General features: G+C 37.0%; 1 protein-coding gene across 4 annotated transcripts in view; it reads right to left on the bottom strand.

Moving 5' to 3' along the window:
- The window catches only part of RNF152 (ring finger protein 152), a 112,260-nt gene that overhangs the window by 21,741 nt on the left and 76,109 nt on the right, over positions 1–14,410 (bottom strand). The window contains exon 1 of one of the 4 annotated variants that reach the window (XM_069100255.1): positions 6,828–7,699. The exons of the other annotated variants lie outside the window; for them this stretch is intronic. The gene's annotated coding sequence lies outside the window, so the exon portion shown is untranslated. Of the gene's footprint in view, positions 1–6,827; positions 7,700–14,410 lie in introns of those variants that run through there. 4 annotated transcript variants of the gene reach the window in all.

Here is a 14,410-nt window from a genome sequence, read left to right as displayed (position 1 = left end):
AGGGGGAAGATCTTTTTTGGAAGCAGCACCTCGTGGAGGGAGAGAGAGGCTAAGAGAATTGCTGGTGGCTGCTTTGAATTGCCCTGGACTTTTGAGACCTGCCCCCTGAGCTGCCAAGGACTGAGGAGACATGGCTGTTTTGCTGGTACTTTGTCTGTCTGTTTTGATGTTATTTTGCCAGATTTGTCCACTGGTGAAAGACAGTCCTTTTGTTGAAGAAGTCCTGGAACCTGGCTGTTCGCTAAGAAGGCCTGCGACTGTCCTGCAGACAGAGAGTGAATACTGTCCACTGGTGAGGGACAGTACTGTTGTTGCAGGGGTCTGGAGACTGTCCTGCAGACAGAGTGAATACTGTCCACTGGTGAGGGACAGTGCTGTTGTTGCAGGGGTCTGGGAGCCTTTCTGTTGGTTCAGAAGCCCTGAAGAAGGATTTTCTTGTTGTATGTTTACAGAAATCCTGGGAGAGGGCTTTGCTAATGTGTTCAGGGGTTCTAGGACTGTTCTACAGACAGAGGATAAATTCATGAAGGGACTGGCAATGTATCTTGTGGCTTTGCTAAGCCTTGTCTCCCCAGGAACTAAGATTGCTGAGAACTTGCCTCCTGTCAAGATGAAGAAAAGACCTCCATTCCGGTATTAAGTGCTGTGTTTAAACTTGATGTAACTCTGGGGTAGATTCAATTGTGATCCAGGGGTGGGGAACTTTTGACCTTATGTTTGGAAACTAATCTCCATTTGAGAAGAGGGGCTTTGTGGTGGACTTAATTAAGGTATAGCCTAGGGGTGGAGAAGTATTTAGAACAGAGACTTTGTAATTGATTGAATGATTGGAAGGTCCTGGGGTGGGGTAGTACTTGGAGATTATTTAATCACGCTTAGTGAATGCTGTATTTTGAATGATGTCATGTTTTGATCTTCTCTGTTCTTGGTTTGTCACTTAATAAAATAGAGAGCACCTATGCTGGTATTTTGAACCTGGGAAGTTGCCTTTGCTTGATATTACATTACACCTCTGTGGACTCCAGATGAATGATCTAAAAAGCTAGGTCTCCTTAAGAACATTTCAAAGAGATTCCTAAAGGCACTGGCACTAAAAATGACTATCATTTTAGGTCAGCTGTCAATCTGCTTATCACTTTATTTGTTCTTACTTTTTACTTTCTACTGTAGTAATTCAACCAGTTTTGGTTTTTCCATTTGGACGTATTATTATATGGGAGAGAAAGAGAAGCCCAAATAACTAAATATTAAATGTTGTTTAAAACAGAAAATCAATCATAATTTATGAACTTTCCTTAAAAACTTCATATTTAGGAGGTTATTATTCTGAAATTGTCCCTCTAGAATGAAAGAGAAGTTGGAAAGTGTTTTTTTTCTTTAGTTTGCAAGGTACTTTTCCAGATTCCTTATTCTATGGAAAACCAAACTTAAAACAAACAAAAAAAACCTCATGAAAACTTCTGTGATCATAGACCACTAGGAAGTTCTTCACATCAGAACAAAATACCAACATTGCAAAAGTACCAACAATATATATTATTCCAATGGAATAGAAAGAACAAAAGATTTGGAAGAAAATTCAATTCTATATGTCCTTGGGGAACTCATATCACTTCCCTAAGCCTCAGCTTCCATGTCTCCGAGATGAGGACAATTAATCCCCTACCTACTTCAGAGACCTATTTTGAAAATCAAGTGAAATAAAGTATGTGGAAAAGCACCATAACCATAAATTATCATAAAAATATAAAATCATAATTATGATTAGCACAAACCTTATTGACCTTTAGGTTTGATAGACTTTCTAAAGTTACATATTATAAATACTATAATTATTAAGAGTACCTTTCTAATATTTCCTTTTACTTATATCTTACTGCATAGATTTCCCATGTTAGGTATAAATGCAAGAAAATTGTAATAAAATATCAAGAAAAACAAAATTTTTTTTAGCTTTTGGAGAAATCTGATAAGGAAGGCAATCGTTTGGAGATATGAATATGATAAGAATAACTTTTATATTGCATTTTGAGGTTTGAAAACTGCTTTATAGAGATTATCTCATTTGATCCCCAAAATAATACTGTGAGGTAGGTGCTATCATTATCATCATTTGACTGATACAAAACTGAGGGCAAGAGAAGTTAAATGATTTACCGAGAATCAGCAGCTAATTAATAAGAATATGAGGTTTCCGGCTAGATTTGAACTCAAGTCCTCCTGACTCCAACTATATATTGGGCACCATAGAATGAAATGAAGTTTCAGAATCTAATCACTGCCTGGATACAGGTACATCATATTAAAATTATTTAACCACTCTCAATCAGAGCTTTAAGGAAACAATACTCAAGTACCCAATAGTAGTAACAGTTTCAGGACATGTTTAATGTTATGATGAAATTAGGTAAAGAGTTGGTCTTAGAGATTATTCTCTGACTTTCAATTTTAATCTTAAATTTAGATAAATGTTGGAACATTCCTTTGTCATTGCCCTGTAATTTGATTTATACCGAGGTAGCTTTCAGCAAGGGGATATTAAAGCTCAATGAAACAACAGTTCTTAAGCTTGGGAGGGCCAGATGTTTCCGTTAATAGAGCTTGGAGAAAAAAAATATCTCTAGCTAGTCACAAATTTTGAAGGTTATTAAAGACACACACACACTATACACACCATGAACAATACTCAATTGCAAAGATAAGAGGGTAAAGGGGTCATTGAAACAAAACTTAAAGGAAAAATTCTTGTAAGCAGTTCTACAACTATAGTTCTAAGAATGCCAGCTAACTCATTGGTATTCATTAATATAGGAGAGGTAGTATTACCTACTTCTGTATCCAAATGTTGAAAACCAGCTACAAAATCAAAACAAGGAAATCCTATGTTTTAGTCATCCTTCTCTGTTTATAAACTATTCTAGTCACTTCCCCTCCCAATCTCAACCCACAAGCACACCTTCAAACCTTACCTTATATTTTATTTTAATAGTTATGTAATAGAAGGAAAAATTCAGTACATTAAAAAAATCTAAAAACTACTATGTATAAAGTTGTTTTTAAATCGTTAGAATTAAATCAATTAAGACTGCTTACATGGAAAAAGAAATATGCTAAGGACACATGGTTCTCTTTCTCCCTTTCATTAACCATATTCACTGTCCTAACATCACCAAAAGGGATCATTTTTATGAAAAAGTACAAACAATTTTAGTACCACAAACCTAGGCAGCTGGGTGGAATTAGGAAGATCTAAATTCAAATGCTGCCTCAGATACTCAATAAGTATGTGACCTGAGCAAGTCACTTACCTCTATTTGCCTTAGACTTATCTGTATAATAGGGGTAATAATTTAATAATAGTGGTGATAATTTAAATGCTGGCTGTGATTACTGCATTATAAGCTCAAAGATATCATTATATAGGAATTTTAAGTTCTAGCATGGGACCATTCACTTTGTTTTAAACTGAAACTGTTGGGGTGGCTAGGTGGCACAGTGAATAGAGCACCAGCCCTGGAGTCAGGAGGACCTGAATTCAAATTTGGCCTCAGACACTTAACACTTACTGTCTGTGTGTGACCTTGGGCAAGTCACTTAACCCCAATTGCCCTACCTTTCCTCCTCCAAAAAGCAAAAAAAAAAAAAAAAGTAACTTAAACTGAACTGTTATCACTGAACATAGCACTTTAAAATCTATAAAACACTTTACTTATGGCATCTCATTTGATCCTTAACAACAACCCTGTGAGGTAGATGCTCTAATTATTGCCATTTTAAAGATAAGGAAAGTAAGCATTAGAGAGATCTCAAAAAACTATTTAGTGTCTCCAATTACATTGTGTGCTCTGCCCACAGTACATACTGCCTCATGAAAAAGTCACTTCTGTTGGAATCCCAGCTACTCCTCGGAGAACTTGAAAGAAGCTTCACCCACCTGAGTCTGTTTCCTCATTTGTAAAATGTGTGGGTGGCACCTGGTGACTAGACTAACCCAGAGGTTCCTACTCTGGGTTAAAAACATCCTGGAGTTATTTTTGGAAATATTCTGATAACTGCATTTCAATATAATTGGTTTCTTTTGGAGCCTATGAATTTTACTTTGTTAATTTGATGACATTATTCTAAGGAATCCATGGGGCTTTACCAGAATTCCAGTAGTTCCTAATCTTTTTGTGTCATGAACCTGTGGACTAAATGATCTCAGTGGTCCACTCTGGTTCAGTGCTGTGATTCTGGGAAATGGATCATAATAGATCATGTATGATCTCAAGTCAATTTCAGCAATAAAATTAAAAAAAAAACCCTCAGTTTCAAGGGTCAATCAACTACGGCTGAGAAATACTGACTATGCTACTAACCTTTCATGATATCCCTCAGTAATACCAACTGTAACAGCTAGAATAAATTTCAAACACAAGGAAAATCATTAAAGACATGTCTGCTGATAAGGTTTAAATAAAATTTCATCAATGAATCTTCATGTCCCACCAGGTTCCCCTCCTCTGCACCTCTCCATCATGCCTCAGGAACCACTTCATCCTAGAAGATTGCTGCAGTTGGGGAACTCACACCTTGGCAGCATCCTCTGTCCGGGGGCACCTCCCAGAAACTCCATTTTAGGAGGGAGCCCAGTCCAGCTAGCTCTTCATTTTCCACCAGCTTCCCTCCTCTGGATTTCTACAATAAGTTCCCTTGATCAGGTATCTACTCTCTCTTTTTTTTTTTTCAGTTTCCTTTTACTTTTCGTTCTTCCTAGAGGACTGGGAATGCCTTTCTTTTCCCTTGAATTTGTATTCCCAGGGCTTAACACAGCACTTGACAAATGTCTGCTGACTAACTGGAATATGTCATTTAAATACCTAAATGCACCAAAAAAATATTAAAATCTAACAGTAGTAGCTTATTCTACAGGTATAGAATTACTTTCTCTGTGGGAATACAGAAACCATTTGGGATCTGAAGAAATGGGGAAATGTTTCTTTTCCAATTTATGAACAAACAGAAAAAGGTAATATAAAAAAATCACTACATCTTGTTTCAATGACCCTTCTCAATACAGTATGACCAAAAAAATTCACCCAAATACCTTTGAATTATACTTTTTACTTGAAACTGGTTTACTTCTCAATGACTTGACATATTTCTATTTAGTCTTAGAGGTAAAACAATCGAAACATTATTGTTTTCTGCCCTATCTAAAGAAGTATTTTTAAAAAAACAGAAATAAACCACCACTTTAAAAGTATGTACTTTATATACAAAGGGAATGGGAAGTTCTTAAAAAATATCAAATGTTTATTAAGAATTTTTGTGTGCAGAATATGTTGCTAAACCTTGGGAGTTATACAGGGTTTTTGTTAGACATAGCCTCTGGCCTCATAAGAGTTTATAGTCTTGTACTAAGGTCATTAAAAAATGAGAATGTAATGTTTCTTTTTTATTGAAAAAATAACTTTGAAGTTTCCTATATCTGGATTTAAATCAAAGGTACCTTAGCTTCATTCCATGTTATGTTATAACATGGAATGTTATATTGCTGGGGGAGGGGGAGGAATGACAACAGCCATAACTATGGGTTCAGTCAGAAAATATTATTTGTGGAATTAGAGTGACATTTTGTGCATGTTAATCATTGTTTCCAAACACTATTTTTTCTTTTTGTCAGTCCTCTCTGCCCTTCGTATGTACCTCTAACAAATCTGTGCCAAGTTAGTTCAATATTTCTCACTATTTAATAATTAGACAAGTGTATAAATGAAGCCAATGTATTCCTTCCCAAGTCCTAAGGCAGCATGCCAGTGAACTAATGGAAGAATTCTCTCTCCTACCCAAATTCTAGTGCTGCTACCAAAACTCACAGCTCTCCCAACAGAGAAAATAAGTCAATGCCCTGATTTTGGCATATTCAGCTATTTTACCTACAAAGGTAACTACAATAATAATGGAAAGGAGTATTGGACTTGAAGTCAGATATCTAAAAAAATTCACTTTCCTGAGAAAGTCATTCAACTCTTTTGGCCTCAGATTCCTGATCTCTAAAATGGAGATAATAATAATTCTTTACAGAGCTATTGCAGGGATTAAATAAACTAATACAAAGTACTTTTTGTAAACATTAATGTGCCTTATAAATATTACTTATTAGTAAGCCCCAAATTAGAAACCTAACTAAAACTAAGCACTGATATAGAGATCAGTGAGTGACTTTATATCAATTTAAATTTGTTTAGTAAGACAGCCAGTCTGTTACAGTAAATAATATTTTCAGGTTATTTATTAACTTCACAAAACAGGGTCAAATATAACTTGCTTAAAGGGAGGGGGCAAGAATAGTAATATAGCATAAAATAACTTCAAATATAAGCTGATTTTAAGTACATGACTGTCAGAGCTGCAAAAGTAATTCCAAACTCACATCAGGAAACAATGTCCTTCCAATGATAGCTTTAATTGTGGCAACCTTGCTCTGTTTTCCAGTGTCATGAAACCTCAGTGAGCCCATACAGCACTGAAGACACATACCATACCAAAACATGATTTAAAACATGATTTCCTGAGGAAATGATAGTAGAAACAATGGCTAACCAAACAGTACTGAACAAGTATCACCTGTTATTCTCTTGTCTATTTGTTTTCTTTAGCTGATGAGAACAAGACTGTGCAGTGACCAAGGAACTAGGTGTTTTTTTTTTTTAATGTCATCTCTCCCAGAAACGGGATTATGATAAGAAGATAAAAGGATAGAAATATCATGCCAACTACTGGAAGAGCTTTTCCTTTCTAGCCTCATTCTAGAAAGGGAGTGAGGATGAGTCACCCCAACTTACCTTTTTTGGAGATGTTCCCTTTCATAATCCATCAGTTATCACAATCATCTTACATAGTATGCCTACTGGTTTTGCCTTCCCCCGGGAAGCAGGGCACATATCACAGGTAGAACTGGGAATGCAAACAAATTAAACATGATGCTAACCTACAGCTACCACGTGCCAAGTGTCCTTAGCTTGCCATGAAGAAAAGGACGTGTTCTGTGGCTAAAGCTACGCAATGAGAAACGTTTCTTATGAAAACAGGGAAAAAATGATGGGTGTCTATTTCCCTATTATTATTATTTTTTAAAAACCCCACAATATAGTCACTTATTTCTTATAACCTCTCTACAGTTGCTCCATAGCAGAGTAGTTAAACCTTTCCTCATTTCCATGACTACAGAACTACACCTAAATTCAGAGAACTCCTTTGCAAATCCATGGTGTTTGTTAGAAGGGGGAAAAGATCAAGAGAATTTGAATGGATTATCACAAATCTCTTATGGCTATTGGAAAAATAAGAGCTTCACAGCTTTATTTCCGTGTATGAAGGACAGAGTGCTATTGTGTAAGAGAATCACCAGTGTTCATCTGGGATAGTAAGTATGTCAAAACAAAGAGAGAGGAGCTAGAACAAAGGTGCAGACTTGCAGCCCACAGGCCTGAGGCTGTCAAGAAACTCATAAGACCAGAAGTAGATTAAAATATAATTGGGAAATATTTAACAAAATAATTGTAGAAATACAATAAAATGCAGATAATGCTAATTTGTGGTTTTCTCTAAGTCAATATGCACCCTGCATGGCTCCATTTCTCTTGGAGTTTGATGTCACTAAACTTGAAAACCTTCAATTTCAATGACAATAGTACTCCCAGGTGGAAAAACCCCCTCTACAAAGCAGATGAGCACCTACAGTCCTCTTAAGTTTCTTAAGTTTCAAACTCAAATGGAAACTATGGGCCACTAAACCATAATAAGGATTCCTGAAGGCTATTTATACTGACTTAGAAAACCACATGTTTCTTTTTTTTTTTATTAATTTATTTTGTTAAGTATTTGTCAATTGGGGGTTTTTTGTTTTGTTTTCTCTCACAAGATAACTAATATGAAAATGTGTTTTGCATGACTGCATATGTATAACTTATATGAAATTGCTTGCTTTCTCAATGAGGAAAAGAGAATTTGGAACTCAAAATTTTTAAAAAGAATGTTAAAATTGTTTTTACATGTAATTGAGGAAAAATAAAATAATATTTTTATAAAAAATTATTTCCCAATTATATTTTTATCTGCTTTAGACTGTATTTGGGAGTGTTGTGGGTCTCATGCAACCAACCCATTTTGTGTTTCTCATCTCTTGCCTAGAGCACTATGAAGTTAAAAGTGACTTTCCAGAGGCAAAACTTGAACTCAGGTTTTTCTTACTTGGACCAAGGTGACATCCTTCCATATACCACACACTACACTACCTCTCTCTTATTTCTTTTGATTACCATCTTGGGAAAGCCTCAATCCTCAAGTAGATGCAAACAGATCTTTCTATATAGCACTTTTTAGCCTGTTTTTTAAAAGGCACCTGTTGGAACTCTGGGACTTTGATAGCAGCTTTGAAAGACACCAGGGAGGAGGAGGCAGCTGAACAGGGATCTAGTGTGATGACTGGCCAGTTTTCTGCACCTCTGACTCAGAATCTGAACATCTGAGTTACCTGAGCTTGCTGGGGTTGCCTTGATCACAGATTTTGGGTTTTTTCTATAGTGAATGACAATGAACAAAGAGCAGAGCTAATAAAGGAAAATAACCCGACTCCCTGTGGTCATCATTTGTCTAGATATCAAAATGGTAGCAATTACAATTCATTCAACAAGCAATTAAGAAGCAAAAAAAATGTACATGTGGGGATGAAGAAACAGGACACAGTCACTGCTACTGAGGAGAAGAAGGATGTTTCATCAAAAACCATGATATAAGGGAGAAGAATAGAAACACACAGGAGAGGTCCTGGCAAAGTATAAAGAGGAAAAGCAGTCATCATCACTTACAGCTCAGGGAAGAGATGGGAAATGAGTTGGGTTTCTAAAGAACAGGCTTCAACTGAAGGGGAAGATAATGGGAGTCCATTCTAGGCATGGAGAACATGAGTTTCAAGGAGTAATCCAGCTTGGCCAGAATGTACAATGTACATGATGTGAAGGGGGAAAGTAAGAGATAAGCTTAGAAAGCAGTGTAGACAGAAGTGGGTTTTCTAGACTCACATCTAGCACAAAATGACACATTGACTCTGGAAGGCTAAATTCATGTGAGATTGTATAAGGCCTTGAATGCCAGTATTACAAATATATGTCATTCAGTAAGCAATGGGGAGTCATTGAAGTTTATTTGAGAAACCATTACAAAAGCCTGATTGAGAAGAAGTGAGTGCCTGAACAAGGGTAACTTGTTTGCCTCATTTTCCTTATCTGTAAAAGGCACAACAGCACCTACCCCTCCCAGAGTTGTTGTCAGGATCAAATGAGAAAATGACTGTAAAATGCTTAGCACAGCACCTGGCACATAAATGACATATAAATGTTAGTGATTATTATCATTCAGGGGTCAGCAGGATTTTAGAATGGAGAGGGATGTTAGGATTTCTAAGTGAGAAAATGTAGGTCTAATTGATAGGTGGTGAAACTTGAGGCCCAGAAAAATGGAGTAATTTGGAAATCAAGCCCTGGTTTTCTGACTCAAATCCATTCCTCTCTTCTTTTTTTTCCCTAAAACATTGCAACAGTGTGGTGAGAAAAGGGGATAGATGTCAGAGATAATGCAAAGGTTTAAGCAACAGAACTTGGCAACTTATTGGACATCTGAGATGAAGGAAATGGGAGAATCAAAGAGAATTCCCAAGAGGAAAACAAGGGTCCAAGGCTCAAAGAGGAGAAAAATGATCAAAATCTCACTTGTGTGTGTCATGCCCATCTCTCAATATGACCACATGAGTGTAAGACCCAAAGTATAAATCATATGCCGTAGGGCCAAAATATTTACAATACTTTGCATAAAAGAGTCTCCCTCTCTAGGGTAAATAACAGTTATCTCATTGCTTTTCTTGGCAATCTTACCTTAGACCAGGCAAGCCCAATATCCATCTGTTGCATAAACAGAATTTCTATTTAACATCAACATTTCTGGCCGGAAGCAAATGGCAGAATTAGCCCTCAGAAGCAGTACTGGAATACTTTTTAACTTCGTAGGCAATGTCAAGATATAAAGTGCCAGGACTGGAATGCCCAACAAAAGAAAACACACTCAGGTTTTATTTAATAAATCATACTCAGGGTTTATTAAGCACATGCCCCCCTGACTCCAACCATTTCCATCTGAAGCCTCATACCCACCCTGCTCCCATCTCACTTGCTTCTATCTCCCCTACCTACTCCTTGTCCTTACTGATACTAATGTATCATCAACTGTAATTTTCTGTTCTCTTATTTCTACTCATCTCAACCCTTCCCCCTGTCTTTACACCAGGAGACTTCCCTTTATACTTTGATGTTCCCCCAAGCATCCTGGGTCTCTTGATTCCTCAATCTCAACTCCAATGACTTTTTACTCCACCTCAATCACACATCCTTGACCACCTCTGTTGCCTTACAAATGTCACACTCCCAACAATCAAGGATTCCAAAATTCCTTTGTTTGACCTTGACCTTCATTCCATCTATTCTATATGCCTCACCTCCTAAATCTATTCCTAATTGTCACCATGACCTTTAGTCTCTCAGAATTCTCCAAACCCATCAACCCTTGTCCTAACTCACTTTTCTCTCTTCCCAATCTTGACTTTACAATGTCCTCTACTCTCGAATCCCCTACTCACCTACCTTATTGCCACTCAAGCCTTGTCAAGGCACTGGCTTGTCAAAGCCAATCCCTGAATTACTTTGATCATCTGCTTCCTATGCTCATACTGCTCTCCTTCAAGGTGTTGGACAATCAGGCCTTCAGTGTTTGAAGGCAATCCTTTTCCCTATCCTTAGTTATTTCTTTGTCTTACTCCCTTAACAGATGCTCCAAACCTTCTCTGATTAAGCCTCCTTATACTACCCCCTTGTATATGGAGGATCTCACTCCATATTCTGAGAAAATAAGAGGCCATTCACCATGAGCTTCCTTTTCCTCTTAATCTATATTTCAACATCCCTTGACAAAATTCTCCTCTCTCCTCTTTTAATCCAGTCTCTAGTGAAAAATTATTTCTTCTCCTTACCACAGCTAACCTTTCTACTTATACCTATGATCCTCTCATCTTCCATCTCCTCTAAGAAATTACTCCCCCACTTTTATCTTCTGTTCTCTCCCCTATCTACCAGGGTGCACTTCTTGCTGCCAAGTTTCTGCTATCCTTTAAAATACAATAAAACAAAATGGGGAAAAGCCCCTCAATTCACATGCCATCCCTTCAAAATATCATGTTAGATTTTCCTTTATTCTCTTGCACAGCCAAAATTCTAGAAAAGCTTTCTACTCTCATTGCCTGTCTTCTCACCCTTTTCTATAAATTTTGCAATCTGGCTTCTGATCACTACTCAAGTGAAAATGCTCTCTCCAAAGTTACCAATGATCTCAACTGCCAAATCCCAAAGGTCTTCTCTCAGTCTTCAGCCTTCTTGATCTCTCTGCACTATCTGTCACTGTGAGCTGCCTGGATAGTCTCTCCTCTCTGGATTTTTGTCTCCATCTCACCATTCCTTCTCGGGTTCCTTTGGTGGTTTTTCATCAATATTATGACTGTAAATGTGGGTGTGTCCCAGGGCTCTGTCTTGGCTCCTCTCTCTTCTTTCTCACCACTCTCCCTTGGAGACCTCATCATCTCCCATAGGTTTAATTATTATGTCTAAGCAGATCACTCCAAGATCCAAATAGCCAGACCCCTGTTTCTGTCCCAAGTTCCAAACCACAAACATCAACTGTCTGTCAGACATTTCAAACCAGATGTCCCTAAGGACTCTCACATCCAACATGTTCAATATAGAATTCAGTGTGATCTGCATTCTTATCAACAACTTGAAGACAAAAGATGGCACACTTCTCTAGAAGACACAAAACTGGAAGCCACAATAAATATACTAAATAGATGATAGAATCTGAATTTTTAGAAATCTTAATAATCAGTAACGATGGACCAAGGAGGATGAATTTAATTGAGAGAAGTGTAAAAGATTTGCACTTGGGTCAAAATGGCAGGTACCCCAAACCAGGGAAAGTGATCTAGCTTTATTTTAGTAAATTCTAAACTCAGAATGAGTAAACTTTAATGGGCCTCCTCAGATCCTCCATTTGGGCAAGTACCCATGCCAGCCATGCTCACTTCAAACCCAGCTCAGCCCTGGGCTCTCCAGACTATTTTACCAACTTAGGTAAGTGCCTTTCCCCCTTTTCAGCTCCCTTTTTTCTACTGTCTTCCCCCATTAGGATGTGAGAGGCCATCTTTCTTTCTGTTTGTATTTGTATTCCTAGTACTTAGCACGATGCCTCCCTAGCACATAGTTCTTGCCTACTAGAAGTTTTATCTCTGGGGCCATCTGAAAAAGGTAATATAATTTTCACCTGTTTTTAGAGAAGTAATAATGCTCCAGTAATAGAAGTGATAGTCCCACTACATTCCATGCTGGCCAGACAAAATAAAAAATACTGTGTTCAGTTCTATGTATCATACTTTAAAAACTGCAGAAGAGGAGCAACCAGAATTCAATGCAATTCAACAAATATTTATGGGTGGATGAGAGATCTTTGATCAACATTAGTAAACTGCAGAGCACTCATTACCAATATGATTTGCATGCGTAAAGTGACATAAAAGATATCGTCCAAGATGTGTGATGTGAAAAAAAGATGGACTATGCTGACAAGAGGGTCAAGTTGAAGCAGATATAGTTCAAGTGTTGTGTAAGTCACCAAGTTAAAAGGCCCAGAGGAAAGGTCTCTAATATATTTGTTGGAATTCCTCTCTCCCAATCCCCCCAACTCAAAAAAGGATTTATGAAAAGACATGGAAGAGAGTTAATGGATGGTTTGCAGCAGTGGTAGCAAGCCCAAATAGAAATGAGGCCTTAATTAAACTGTACATAAGATTTCCTAAACCTAAGGATCTTTGTGGCAAAATACTGACTTAGATAAACATAAATTTACATTATCTACATTCTATTGTTTTTTAAATTTATTTGTTAAATATTTCCCAATTACACTTTAATCTGGTTAAGCAGTTTGAGACCTCTGGATTGCAGATGGTATGAGACCTACCGAAATTTGGAAGCATTCAGTGCTACATCTGAAAAGAACAGTCTGCTAGCTTGTGGGCATAGTACAAAGTTTAGCTAAGAAATCGGCCCTCATGTTGTTATTTAACTTTTCATGTATTTTAGATCTTCTCTCGTATATTACAAGTGCCTTCAAAGTAACTCTATGTTTGGCATTCTTTCTATTTACATCATTCTTGTTCACTTCCCCACGATATCTTGCTGAGTACTTAATATTTAATTGGATTTTAACTTTGGTGTCCCTAAGGAAGAGAAGAGCTTGAAATACCTCAGAATGAATTTCTCTTTGTCATGCCTTAAAGACTCCAAAAGTTCAATGAACCTAGCTAACACCTAAATATTCTAGAATTAGAAAAGTTTAGAAACTATTACTTGTTTTTAAACTGAAATTTAGAAGAAAGTCACCTGGAATCAGAATGAACACAAAGATTTTGGTAACTTAAACCCAGTTCTTGGCTTTAAATCATTTCTGATATATGGTAGTTAGTGTCTATTCAGTTCAAAATAGCAAGGACTAAATAAGAGTATACAAGGTACAAACTATTAATAGATGCTAGGGATACAAAAATTACAACAAAAAAGATAGCCTCTGGATTCAAGGAATTTGTAATCCTAGAAGAGGGTGAAAGATATAGAGATAAATTACTATAATACACGACAGAAAATGATGCAGTGAATAGGAAAGGTCAAATAGAGCACCCTGGGAAATTCAAAGATAGAGTTACGAATTACTTCTTGCTGGAGGAGATTGAGGGAAGGAATACTGGAGGAGATAGCTAGCTCTTGAACTGAGGCGAAGGAGAGAGAAGGGCCTTAAGGGAGTCAAGAGATAAAAGGTTAGATTCACACCAAATTCATGAAATGGTTCTTGAGTATGAGATAATTGGCAGATGCAGTTTGGCTTCGTTTAGCCAGAATACAGGTGATGTTTAAACATAAATGATAAAGTGAAATGAGTTGAGAAGTTAATTTTAGATGACTGTGTAATAACCACAGAAATAGGTATAATTAGAAACACTTATAAATCGCTATATACATAGTAGATACTTAATTAAATACTGACTGACTAAATGAACACTAATTTCTGCCGACATTTTTTTAATTGACACTGGAGTAGTTTTCTTTTTAACACTTAGAGAAATCATTGGCAATTGTTAAGCGAATTAAAGTCTTTAAATACACGCGCACACACACACACACATATACTGAAATAAAATGTCAAGGCAGAAACAGCTATACAAAAGGGAAAAGCCTACAAGTCATTACTTGTGGGAATCTGCCAAACACTTGCTCCTAAT

This window comes from Petaurus breviceps, unplaced genomic scaffold, assembly GCF_028583685.1.
Source record: "Petaurus breviceps papuanus isolate PSGF00001 unplaced genomic scaffold, PetGlider_PUasm1.0 38, whole genome shotgun sequence".
Taxonomy (NCBI): Eukaryota; Metazoa; Chordata; class Mammalia; order Diprotodontia; family Petauridae; genus Petaurus; species Petaurus breviceps.
This window is presented reverse-complemented; position numbering and strand designations above follow the sequence as displayed.